The 13,695-nt window shown below is 35.7% G+C and overlaps 1 pseudogene; it reads right to left on the bottom strand.

Moving 5' to 3' along the window:
• Positions 1 to 681: 681 nt before the first annotated feature.
• Positions 682 to 12,966, bottom strand: LOC122218427 (annotated as a pseudogene).
• Between the last annotated feature and the right edge of the window lie 729 nt (positions 12,967 to 13,695).

Genomic DNA, 13,695 nt, shown 5'->3' with positions numbered 1-13,695 from the left:
GAATTCATGAACTAATGGATGTTGTATACTGCTATGCATTTTCTCCTTTGACAGGAGATTGTTCCTAAGTCAAAAACAGCAGTTTAACTGCAGGACATTTAAAAATACAGCAACAGGGGCGCCTGGGTGGCTCAGTCGGTTAAGTGTCCGACTTCGGCTCAGGTCATGATCTCGCGGTCTGTGAGTTCGAGCCCCGCGTCGGGCTCTGTGCTGACAGCTCAGAGCCTGGAGCCTGTTTTGGATTCTCTGTCTCCCTCTCTCTCTGCCCCTCCCCTGTTCACGCTCTGTCTGTCTCAAAAATAAAAATAAACGTTAAAAAAAAATTTAAAAAAATACAGCAACACATTTTTAGATAAGAAGAGGCCAGAGTTTCTATTTCTCAGCTTTCACATCACTTCGAAAGGATACACCTATTCCTACATACGCCTGCCATGTGCTCCTACAGATGGTGGCAGGTTGAACTGATTTACTAGGAACTAAATGAAGAGACAGTCAAGCTTCAGAAAGAACCAAGATGGTGCTAAGTCACTTGAAGGCAAACTCCAGAACTTTGACAGCAACCGGAGCATAGAACACTTCTATAGCAAACATCTATGGGAAGCTCTTTGGCCAGGTGTATGAGGGATGTAGATAGAGGTGAGTAAAAGACTCAAGGTTACCAAAAGGATGAACTGTCCCTCTTCAACCACTATGATGACACTTAAGCTGTTCTTCAAACACAGTAGACATCTGTGAGGGTCAATCAATAACAGAAAAACAACCCTGATAAGGAGTTAAATCTTTAGTAAATATCAGAAGAGCAGAAATTCTACTTTATTCTAGGCAGCCCAGCTAAATTATTACAGGTCTCTGCTTCCCTTTCAGCTGAAAGTAGTCACATAGATGTAGATAAAGGGTACTGAGACTTCTGGAAATTCCTTAAATGGAAGACAAACAGCCTGTTTACTGACCTCCTTTCTTCTACTTGGAATGTGGATATTATAGACGGAATTATAGATGATTTCTTGTGACTCTGAAATTAGAACGTCATGCTAATCATGGCAGAGGGAAAAGATAGAAGATGCCTTGGTCCCCGAAGGACTATGGGGGTGTCAGGACAGCTGTGATCCTCCTTTCTCCAGAACTGGGTCTGAACTGCCAATTTTTCAAATAGTGCTATATGACAGAAAAATAATTTAAACTGGTAATATTTGTGTTTTCTGTTCCCTAAGTGATACAGAATTTGGTACCTAAAGCTATAATGCTGCATAAATGTGGAACTGATGAACAGAGAGTCTGGGAGGTAAATAATGAGGACTAACAAATATCAATTGGAAATTTCAGCGTGGAAACCTAGTGACCCTTGTAATGCATTGGTAGATGATTTGGTCAAACTTTCACCTTCCTTTTATTTTTACCTTTTGATTTTTTTATTACTCAGAAAAAGTTCCTTTTTTTTTTTTTAGCTTTCTGACTTTGTTCTTTTACCTTCAACACTTTCACTATGATTTACTGTTCCTTGATAAGGAAAGCGTGCTTGATCCTGTCACCAACACATTTAGCACACATGGAACAACTATGGGCCCTGCTGACGTGTGGTTTGTTTTAGACAATCTCATAAGAACTGTAGGTTTCATAGCATAAACTCCTCAAAGTCGGCCTGGGCTCAAGCCACATGCAGATTTTTGGTGCTTTCCTAACCTTTTTGGTATAAAGGAAACGATTCTATTACCAGGGGTTCGGGGCATCCTAGTTTTGTTAGAGGTTGTATTGTAGGACAGCCCACGATGATATGTCAAACACTGGACCACTCGGAATGCCTATGGACACGGTCTCTGGAGGAGGTACCTTTCTTTTTTTGAATAGTAGACTCATCAGACTATAGCGCTAAGATGAATTAAGAAAAGATTCAGAATATTGGCGCATATTGGCTGTTTTGTATTGTGTTTAGCAAAATCCTATACAACAGAAAGTCAGACTAGAGCTAGTCACTCTCTAAGGTAAGAGAAATCACAACACCATTAAGTGATGCCTTTACGTTGTTAAGAAAGGCAAAGTTGGCAGAGTCAACCTTGGGGCAGTGCAAGGCTGAAAAACCAAGTGCTACTCTTCTCCAATCTGAAATGATTTACCTGGAGATAAAGTGACATGGCACATGGTAGGCTTTCTCATGGGCACAAATGCTGGACATTTAAAGAAGATCTAAACGATCATTTGAGAGGCAAAACAGTTTTATTACAACTACTATGTGACCCCTTGGGGAGCAATGTCAGACGCAGTTATCTCTGGAATCTTCAAAATTCCTTGGGCTTTGCCTGGTTAAAAACAAACAAACAAACAAACAAACAAACAAACAAACAAACATCCTATGGAATGGGCAAGGTACTAAAAGGGCATAGGAAGCAGAATGAAAATGATTTGACCTATGGCTCAAACACACCATTTAAGTGCTATAGGATTGGCCAGTTATCACCTTAGTGTGCATTTCAAATTTGTTGTCAGCTACATCATTTCAAATTACCTTAATCTGTGGTTTACTCTTTGGCAATACCCTCCATCATTGCCTCCTACCTTCTTTAAGTGTTGTATATTATTTATTTTGAAATATTTCAGACATGTAAAAGGGAATTATAAATAATATTGTTATACATGATATGTGTTATTATATATTATATATGTTATACATATTATGATATATATTCTCTTATAACAATATAAACAATGGGCAGCCACCACCCAGACTAAGAAATAAACCTCTAAAAGCACAGTTTTAGGTCACTTTTGCCTCTTACTGCCCCCTCCTGCCAGAGCCAACTATAATCCTTAATTCCATTTTTATTATTCACATATATGTTACAAATTTGCTACTTATATTCTTGTCTGTAAATAATCTTGTGCACAATTTTCCTTTATTTCAACTTCATATACTTTAGATTTACCCAATTTAATAAATGCAAATCAAGTTCACCATTTTCACTATTAGGTGGCTTTCCACTGGATGACTATACCAAATGCACTGGTTTCATTATTTATCTTGTTTTGGGATTTTATTATTGTTAATGTTGTTTTCTTCTAGCAAAAAATATGATACAAATATTATTTCTATATATTTTTTCTTATACACTTGTGAAAGAGTTTATGTTTCGTACTTTGAGCCGTAGGGTATGGTGGTTATAAGGGTATGCACATATTTACCTTAATAGGGATTTCCAGATTGCTCCCCAAAATAGCTATAAAAACTTACACTTCCACCAGCAGCAATATGTTGGATGCCCTATTTCTCTACAGCATTACCAACACTGTTATTGGCAAACGTTGAAATTACTGTCTAGTTTAGGGGCATAGTTTTGCATATCTTCTGATGAAGTTGAAATACTTTTCATATATTTACAAGTTACAGCCCCCTCAAGAAAATGAGTTTACATATTTTGCCACTTTTATAATTTATCAATTTCCATCTTTTTTTAAATTATTTGTAGGAGGGTATTTTGAAGTCCAGGCACTAATTCTCTGCCAGTCATATGCATTTCAAACATACTCTTCCAGCCTAGAACTTGAATTTAACTATTTTTAAAGCTATTTTTTTCAGAAAAAGTAATTTTAATATAATCAAATTATCATACTTTTTTCAATGTTTTCTGTTTTCAGATATATTTTTTTTAATTTTTTTAACGTTTATTCATTTTAGAGACAGAGAGAGACAGAGCATGAATGGGGGAAGGTCAGAAAGAGAGGGAGACACAGAATCTGAAACAGGCTCCAGGCTCTGAGCTGTCAGCACAGAGCCCGACAAGGGGCTCGAACTCATGGACCGCGAGATCATGACCTGAGCCGAAGTCAGTCGCCCAACCGACTGAGCCACCCAGGCGCCCCATTTTCAGTTATATTAAAAAATACCTGTACCCTTCAGTCATGAAAAATATTCATATTTTCTACTAATTGTTTCTGTTTACTTACACAGGATAATTTAATACTCAGGAATTTTGTATATGATGTGAAACAAAGATTCACTTTTTTTAATTTTTATTATTATTTTAAAAAAATTTAACATGTATTCATTTTTTGAGAGACAGAGAGAGAGCACAAGCAGGGGAGGGGCAGAGAGAGGGGGAGACACAGAATCAGAAGCAGGCTCCAGGTTCTGAGCTGTCAGCACAGAGCCGGATGCGGGGCTTGAACTCATGAAACCCAAGATCATGACCTGAGCCAAAGTCGGAGGCTTAACTGACTGAGCCACCCAGGCACCCCATTATTATTATTATTTTTAATCTTTATTTAACATTGAAAGAGTTGGAGGCAAATGGGGGAGGAACAGAAAGAGAGAGATGGAGACAAAGAATCCAAAACAAGCTTCAGGCTCTGAGCTGTCATCACAGAGCCCGATGTGGGTCTCAAACCCACAAACTGCAAGATCCTGACCCGACCCAAAGTTGGCTGCCCAATCGACTGAGCCACCCAGGCGCCCCAAAGATTCACTTTTTTAAATGGACAACTGTTTTTTAGCATTACTTGTTAACTTCTTTCTTCACTGATTTATAATCTGTCATATATAAAGTGTTCAGAGATACATGGTTCCATATCTGGGTTCTTTCTTCTGTGGCATTGTCTTCACAACAGCAAAATTCCAGTGTCTCAGTTACATTACTTTACAGTATGTTTTAACATGCGTCACTGCATCAACTGACTCTTTGCTCTTGTCTCTATTTGGGTCTTTACTAGTTCATATATATTTTCTTATCAGCTTTGGCAAGTTCTACCACGAAAATTGAAATTTTTTACAATGGCTTTACACCTTAACTTGAAGACAATTGACATTTTTGTCATAATGAATCTTTTTTATGTATACATATTTTCGTTTATAGTATATGTCTATTCATTTGTTGATGTCATCTTTTATAGCATTAATAAAGTTTAATTTTTTTTCTCTATAAAGGACTCAGACATCTGTTGTTGAATGCATTTCTATAAACATCATATTGTAAGTTTTATCCTTTAAAAGTAGTATTTTCTTATTCTTTTTTATCCAGTGAATAGGGATGTAATTAATGGCAAAATGATTTTGTAGCCAAGAAACCTACTTAAAATCTTATCTACTCTATTAATGTGTTAGTGTATTATCATTGTTCCTTCTCTCCAGTCCCTATATTATTTATCTTTGTGTTCCTGAATTGGCTAAGGCCTCAGATATAATGTTGCATGAATGTGGTAGGAATAGACATTTGTTCTCATTCTTTGCTCATAAAGAATATACTTCCAACATTTTACCATTAAATATTATGTTGTTCTTTATTAACTTTGAGAAGTTAATAAAATTTTCTGCTACCCTTATGTTTTTATGATAAATGGGTATTGATTGTCGGTAAAGGCATTTTCCACAACATACCTAATCATAGCTTTTTCTCTCCTTTAATTTAACTAAGGAAAATTGTATAGGTAGATTCTCTAATAAGTCTATCCATCCTTGCCTGCCTGGGATGAAACCTACTTGATCACAATACATTATATCTATATATTGCTTGGTTTATTTTGCTAAAATTTGTAGGATTTTACCTTTTTCATACTGGTGTTAATCTTATGATGACCATACCAGATTTTCGGCAAAAAAAAAAAAAAAAAAAGGTAAAGAACAAAGGGAGAACAATTTGGAACACACAATGTATAAAATCTTCAATATGTTTTACATTTATCTCATTTAAATTTTATAACAGCTTTATAAGATAGGTGGTCTTTATGACTCATTTTCAACAAAAGTTTAAGAAGGTAGAATAACCCTCTCAAGAACTAAAAATGTTTGAGGAGAGGCTGTCTTTGGGAAAACTATGCTATCTGTTAGAATCTTAATTTGTTTAGACCTATTTAAATGGAAGATTATACAAAATCCTTCATAGGTACCTAAACATTTTTTTTTTAGTTCTTTCTTCATCTGCCTTCTGTCTTCTGAAGATTATGCTTCTAAGACTTTGCTATTCCCTTTATTTTACTTTGAAATACAATTAAATATGCACTTCTTATGCATTTCACTTGACAGTGAGCCTCAGAAAGAAGGTCGGTAACTATCCCTTATCTGTTTTTTGAAACTGAGTGCCGTACCTTGTATGTTGCTTTGTAAACATATAATGATTAACAAACATATATTTTTGTAGTGAATTGAATTATTCTTCCTTGAAGCCAGAGTTTATATTTTGGAGAAGTTGTTGATTTTCCTTGTACTGTATAAAAGAGAAAATTCCCTTGAGTAGTGAAGGAGAAAATTAGTTTAGAGGAGAAACAAAGTAATTAACATAGGATATAAAACAAGCAATAAAGACAGCCAAAATATAACAAACATAATGAAATTAAAATGGCATTAAGGGAAATATCAAAGTCATAAGAATCAAAAACTGGTAAACTAAAATTGCGATTTATTAAATTGTATATAATCAACATTCTAAAAATAATATCTTACAGAGTATTTCTGCAGGCTCTGTTGGCTAAACTTACGCGAAAGTGAGGTAATTCAAGATCCCAAGAAAATGAGGAAACTGAAGGGAAAATGCAGCACTTTATCAGCCTGGGGAAATGACTACAAAGACTGCAGAGCAAAAAGAGAGGGAATAAAGATAGAAGCACCAAAATATCTTTCATTTTTGTTGACTAGTTCCATTTTGTTATATAAAATCTATTTTTATTACCATTTCTCTGCAAACAACTGGAACTTTGAAATCACAGTATAAGAAATAAAGTATTGTCCCCTATTTCACTTCTTATATTGTTTTTAGTTTTTATCTTAATAAAACACGTAATACTCTGCAACTATAATTCAGATTCCCTCTATTGTCTCTTTTTATGAAAAGAAGCATGTACTCAGAGTTTACATTTGAGGCATAATTGAGTCACAATGTTCACATGTCAGTTATTTTATTAATGTATTTTAAGGATACATTTACATAATTAATTATTTATAGTGTTATATTTGTATGTTTGTATTTCCCTTTGTTATATTTGTATGTTTGTATTTCCCTTTGTATATATGTATGTATACATATATACATACATATATGTATATGTATACACAAACATATATATGTTTGTGTATACATATACATATATGTATGTATATATATGGATGTATATATCAACATAAACACAGACTTCATGAGCTTATATTCTGATTATGGAGCAAAGCTGGGCGAGAGGCATTTTTGAGAACAACAAAATACAAAAACACAATACTAATTATAAGTACAAAAGTGTTTTAGAGAAAATAAAGTTCGGTTGCAAATTTTGGAAGATTCATTTTTTGTCTATAGATGTACAATTTCTCTAGCACCACTTTTTGATAAGGGACTCTTCCTTCATTTAGTTATTTTTGTTCCTTTATCAAAGGCTAAGTCAGCATATTTGGATCTATTTTTGAGTTTTCTATTTGATTACATTGGTCTATATGTCTTCCCTTTTAGCAATACCACACAGTCTTGATTATGGTAGACTGGAAATGGAAGTCTCTTCAAATATTAAGTCTTTCATTTCTTTCATCATCTTTTGATAGCTTTTAGCATACAATCCCAGTACACGTTCTGTTGGATTTACACATACTTATTTTATTTTCTTTGGTGCAATTGGAAATGATGTGACATTTTTTATTTTGTTTTCCCATTGTTTATTGTCAGTGTGCAGAAATTCAATTGACTTTTGTGTGCTGATCTTGAATCTAATGACTCATTAGGCCTAGGAATTTTTGTTTTGTTTTTGTTTTTCTGTATATTCCTTAGGATATTCTACATACACAATCATGTTATCTGCAGTCTTTTTCCTCCCTTTTCCTCCTTTTCCAAGCTTTTCCTTGTATTTCTTTTTTTTTTCTTTTTTTTTTTTTGTCTTATTGCAGTGACTAGAAATTTTGGAATTATGTAAATAAAAGTGTTGAGAGAAAACATCCTTGCCCAGATCCTGATTTTAGAGAGGGAACATTCAGTCTTTCATCATTAAGTGTGAAGTTAGCTGTAATTTTTTTCCTTTTTTTATGATATTGAGGAGGATCTCCTCTATTCATAGTGCACCAGAAGTTTTATTTTTTTAATTATGAATGGCTATTGAATTTTGTCAAATGTTTTTTCTATATCAATTGATATCATGCTACTTCCTTATCAGTCTGTTTATATGGTGCACTACATTGATTGATTTTCAAATACTGAGCCACCTTTTTATACCCAAAATCAGTGTCACTCATAATGGTGTTTTGTCATATTTAAAAATATACATATTTACAGGAGACTGGGTGGATCAGTTGATTAAGTGTCCATCTCTTGATTTTGACTTAGGTCATGATCTCATGGTCTGTGGGTTCAAGCCCTGCTTTGGGCTCTGCACTGACAACACAAAGCCTACTTGGGTTTTTCTCTCTCCCTCTCTCTCTGCCCCTCCCCGTCTCTCGCGCACACTCTCACTCTTTCTCTCAAAATAAATAAACTTTAAATAAAAATATAAATTTATTTATATAAACATATTTAAATTTTTTTCAAAGTTAAAAGTTTTGAAAAATTATACTGATAGAAATATATAAAAGTTACATTTGATTTGCTAAAATTTTGTTGAAGATTTTGCATCTGTATTTCATGAACGTTATTGGGACCAGGTCACTTCCATCTTGGAAGACAACAAGGTGACTCTACCTGAACTTTTAGTGAGCTTTTCTAAGATGGCAGAAGGGTGCTTCTGTTATTTAGATTGTTGAAATGAAAGAGTAAAGGGGCGCCTGGGTGGCTCAGTCGGTTAAGTGTCCGACTTCGGCTCAGGTCATGATCTCACGGTTCGTGGGTTCGAGCCCCACATCGGGCTCTGTGCTGACAGCTCAGAGCCTGGAGCCTGTTTCAGATTCTGTGTTTCCCTCTCTCTCTGCCCCTCCCCTGTTCATGCTCTGTCTCTGTCTCAAAAATAAATAAACGTTAAAAAAAAAAAAACATGAAATGAAAGAGTAAAAGCTCACTATGGAAGAAATAAAACAAAATTCAAGTAATATTGGATAATGTCTTACTTTTAGCTTGAAGAAAAAATAAATAGCGATTTATTTTTAATAATGTGATGAATTATTTTGGCCTCTTGGAGTTCTGAAACTTTGGGTCATTGCTTCTAATATTTTAATTAATTTAAGACATGGAAAGAGGAAAAATTAATATCCTTTAATATTTGACAAATAAATCCCACACCCAAATTAGCTCAAGTACCAAAAAAGTTTATTAGGTATCTTTTCAAAGTTCTTTAGACTTTGATATACAGAGATTAGGTATTACTCAGATTATACTTAAAGTACTATAGAATATTTACTCATGACACTCCTTTTGATTATCAGGAAAACAATATTTCAGCTGTAAAAAATATAGATTTGTGTTACAAACAATTTTCAGGTTAGCTCATCAAACAATTTCTAAGAAAAATATTCTATATACACTTCCAATTAATGTAAAACAGTTTAATAACTCCATAATTTAAAAGTTGAACTATAACTTGAAACATACATTTCAAAAGGAAATATGACAATTCAAAGTAGTCAGTCTCAAATATTTTTTATCAGAAGTCATTAAAATTAATTACCATGTTTTAACACTTGAATTGCACTTACCTGAACAATTTTTTTCTAATGAAAAATTTTAAAAAAGATAATTACAAAGAATAACTTACTACTGTATGTTTATTTTTACTTCCCAGGCCAAGTAGTAAATCTGATCTTTAATTATATGTGCTAACAATATTCTCACAAAATCTACTGCTGCTATGTAAACACGGGTTAGACAATATTTATAAAACTTTATATGTTAATTTACAATTTTCTGCTCTACAAATGTTTGCATAAATAATATATTGGGGTGTTGCTGTTTCCATGATCTTTGTTTAATTAGAAACACTCTTGGCAATTCAACATAATTGTAGGCAAAATGTGACAGATAATTTCTTCTTTGCATTAAATGTGATTATACGAGCTGTCTGTAAATTTTCAAAAATCTTCCTATGTCACTGTAGATTTTCTGTACCATCTAATGAGAAACCACTGTGTTTAATTGTGTTATCAAATATTCAAAATTTATTTTAACAGTTCCAGAAAAAGAAGACTAATGGTGCTGTTGAAGGGAGATTATTAATAACACACAGATATGCCCTTCTCTGGAGATCTCTCTCTCTCTCTTTCCCTCTTTCACGCTCTCTCTCTCTCTCTCTCTCTCTCACACACACACACACACACACACTCACAAGTAAATGAAATCTCTTTCTTCTTGAGATCTACAGAAGAGGACAAATGAATACAGAGATTACCAATTTAGAACATTCATTATGAACCTATAAACAAAAACAAAGGTAAAATATGGTCCTAAAATTTAGGTTAATTAAATTCTGTCACCCAAAACCATGTGTACATACCAATACACCTACATACATGTACAGAAAGTCCACTAAGGCCCTCCATCCTAACACAAAATCTTCCTTAAAATGAAAATACCTTCTCATGATACAAAGAGAACAGTTAATGTGCATATGCCCATCTCATATCAGAGTCCTCTTTATTATAACACCCTAACACCTGACACTATTGAAAGGGTTATCAATTGCCAAGTTCTGTCTAGTAACATACAGCTTCTGTGTGTGTGTGTGTGTGTGTGTGTGTGTGTGTGTGTGTGTGTTTGTATGTGATTAAGTATCTTCTGAGAGTCTCAATGTGTTCAATATTGAAGAAGTTCTAACTTGCTAACACTAGGACACAGAATTGGGAATTAGGGAGAGTTAAGAAAGTGCTTTTGAAAAACTAAACACCACAGTTGACACAAAACTGTCTGCAACAGAAGGGAAGCAAATTCTGTAAAAAGGCAAGAAACTCACTGGACACTAAGTGAAATAAAAAATTCACATATAGGCAAATTAATTTAGAATGTTACACTTTAAAGGCAAGAAGAATGTTTAAACCTTCCATTCAGACAGAAAATAATAAAACAACAAAGACAATTGGATCCCCAAGACACAAGCATCAGAATAACATCATACTTCTCACCAGAGCACAGATGTTAAGAAAGTCTGGTGAAAGGTATAAAAGCAGGAAAGAAAAAAATGTGATAAAATCTAGATTCCTATATCACATGAAATTATGAAACAATTTTTATTCAAGGAAAATCACTGAACATCTACTTGCATGCAAATATCTTCTCAAGGAAATTATCTATATATTGGCTCCAGAAAGTGAGAATAAAAAACAAGAACTGTGAAAGGTTTTTTTGTCTTTTTTTGTCTTTGACAATTTTTTAAATGTTTATTCATTTTTGAGAGAGGGTGTAAGTAAGGGAGGTGCATAGAAAGAGAGAAACAGAGGATTCAAAGCAGGCAATGCTCTGCCAGCTCAGAGCCTGATGGGCTCAAACTCACAAACCGTGAGATCATGACCTGAGCCAAAGTTGGATGCTTAACCAACTGAGCCACCCAGACGCCCCTGAATTATTTTCTTTTTTTTTCAACTTTTTTTTTTTTTTATTTTATTTTTGGGACAGAGAGAGACAGAGCATGAATGGGGGAGGGGCAGAGAGAGAGGGAGACACAGAATCGGAAACAGGCTCCAGGCTCCGAGCCATCAGCCCAGAGCCTGACGCGGGGTTCGAACTCACGGACCGCGAGATCGTGACCTGGCTGAAGTCGGACGCTTAACCGACTGCGCCATCCAGGCGCCCCTGAATTATTTTCTTATGGTCTTAATTTTCAACTTTTATTCACCAGTAGTTCTCCTACAGCAACACTAGGAAGCTGTGGAAGTGGACAGTTAAAAAAAAAAAAAAAAGGCCATGGGGACAAATTGAAATTCTGTCAATTAAAACTATATGGTAAATTGACTTCTAGGAGATGACTTTCTTGTCATATAAAATATATATTAGAACATACAGTTTTATCGATAAGCAAAATCAAATGCAATCCGAAAATATCGGTTGTTGATTTTAATGTTGCAAAATATAGTCATTAGCACAAAAGATGTAAACACAACATCAGCATGATTTCAAAAGTTAGAACAAAGCTAAAAAATGAAAAATACATTTGCTGTTGACACTAAGAATATCCAGTTTTGAATGGCATTGCTGCTGTGACTGAAGAAGAAATGCAAGTACACATACTACTAATGTTCTGCATTGAACAACAGTTACACAATCATAATAATTAATATTTATCAATTTTCAACGTTATCTTTCAAGCTACAGAGAAAATACAAAGCATTTAATTATGTGTGACACAATAGAATACAATATTTTCAGTTTTAAAATGAAAGTCAAGAGGAGTTAAGATGACAGAGTAGTAGGAGGACCTTATGCTTACCTCATCCCTCAAACACAGCTAGATCAATATCACATCATTCTGAACACACAAGAAATCTATCTGAGGACTGACAAAACAAGCTGCATGACTGGAGGGAGAGAAAAGGCCACATCATGGAGAGCAGGAGATGGAGAGACATGATTTGGGGGAGGAAAAGATCATCGGTGTTATAGACAGGAGGGAGTCCTGACCTCAGAGAGGAGAAAGAGAGAGAAGGAAGGAGGAGAGCAGTGCACAAGGGATGTCACAAGGAAATCTCTTGTACAAAGCCATTGGTTAGGAAAATGAAAGGGGCTGATTATCTTGAGTATTTACAACCAGTTGAGCTCAAAGACTGGAGTTTTAGAGTTCCAAGTCATGGATGATATAGACCCTAGCAGGTGCCATAGTACTTACTATGGAGAAGGAAGGCACAGGCCCAGGAGTGAGCTGCATAATCTGAAGATCCCTTGGGATATACTGGGAGAGAGGTTTCCCTGTTCTTGGAATACATCTATGAGAGGTGGCATTATCTCTCAGGGGACTAAAGAGCTGGCAGATGGCATTATACTCCCTCTCCCCTTGAGCATAGGAGCAAAGACACCTGCTGTGGGTGGCTAACCCAGACTCAGCCTTTTTGCTGTGCTTTACTATAAACTCCAAATCCTTGTGCATTTCTGTGACTGCCATTCTGGGACAAACTTGCACCAGCCCCAGCTTAATGACCTTCCCTCAGGGGACAAGCACCAGTCCATGCCATGCTGGGTCCTTAAATTTTGGAGTTTTAAAATTCAGCCTATGTTCGGGGCGCCTGGGTGGCTCAGTCGGTTGAGCGTCCGACTTCAGCTCAGGTCACGATCTCACGGTTCGTGAGTTGGAGCCCCACGTCAGGCTCTGGGCTGATGGCTGAGCCTGGAGCCTGCTTCCGATTCTGTGTCTCCCTCTCTCTGCCCCTCCCCCATTCATGCTCTGTCTCTCTCTGTCTCAAAAATAAAATAAACATTAAAAAAAAAAGAAAAGAAAAATTCAGCCTATGTCCCTTAGACAAAACACAGGTGCACTGCATTGCCAGCCAGGCAGATGGTCTGGAAGAGACAGGCTGAAGGCAAGGATATGAAGGATACCCAGGACTACATTAGAGGAGACTGTTTTTTTTTTCCCATGAGGGCTTCACTATTGACACCATATTTCTCCCTTGCCCCTCAGCACAGACTGACTTCAGTGAGCAGCACAGCCCCCACACTGGACGTCTGAACAGCTTACACCAAGTTCCACCCCACCCCACCCTGTGCTCTGCAGGTGCCTAAATGTGCCTGAGAACCAGGGCAGCAGGTTTCTCCCTCAACCAACCAACAGAATACCCCTCACACTGCACTCATCAAGGCTACTGACTATAGAATGCTGCAAGGCTTCAGCTAT

The sequence above is a fragment of the Panthera leo genome, chromosome B1 (assembly GCF_018350215.1).
Source record: "Panthera leo isolate Ple1 chromosome B1, P.leo_Ple1_pat1.1, whole genome shotgun sequence".
Taxonomy (NCBI): domain Eukaryota; kingdom Metazoa; phylum Chordata; class Mammalia; order Carnivora; family Felidae; genus Panthera; species Panthera leo.
The sequence above is the reverse complement of the archived record's forward strand: the minus strand, read 5'-3'. Positions and strand labels throughout refer to the sequence as shown.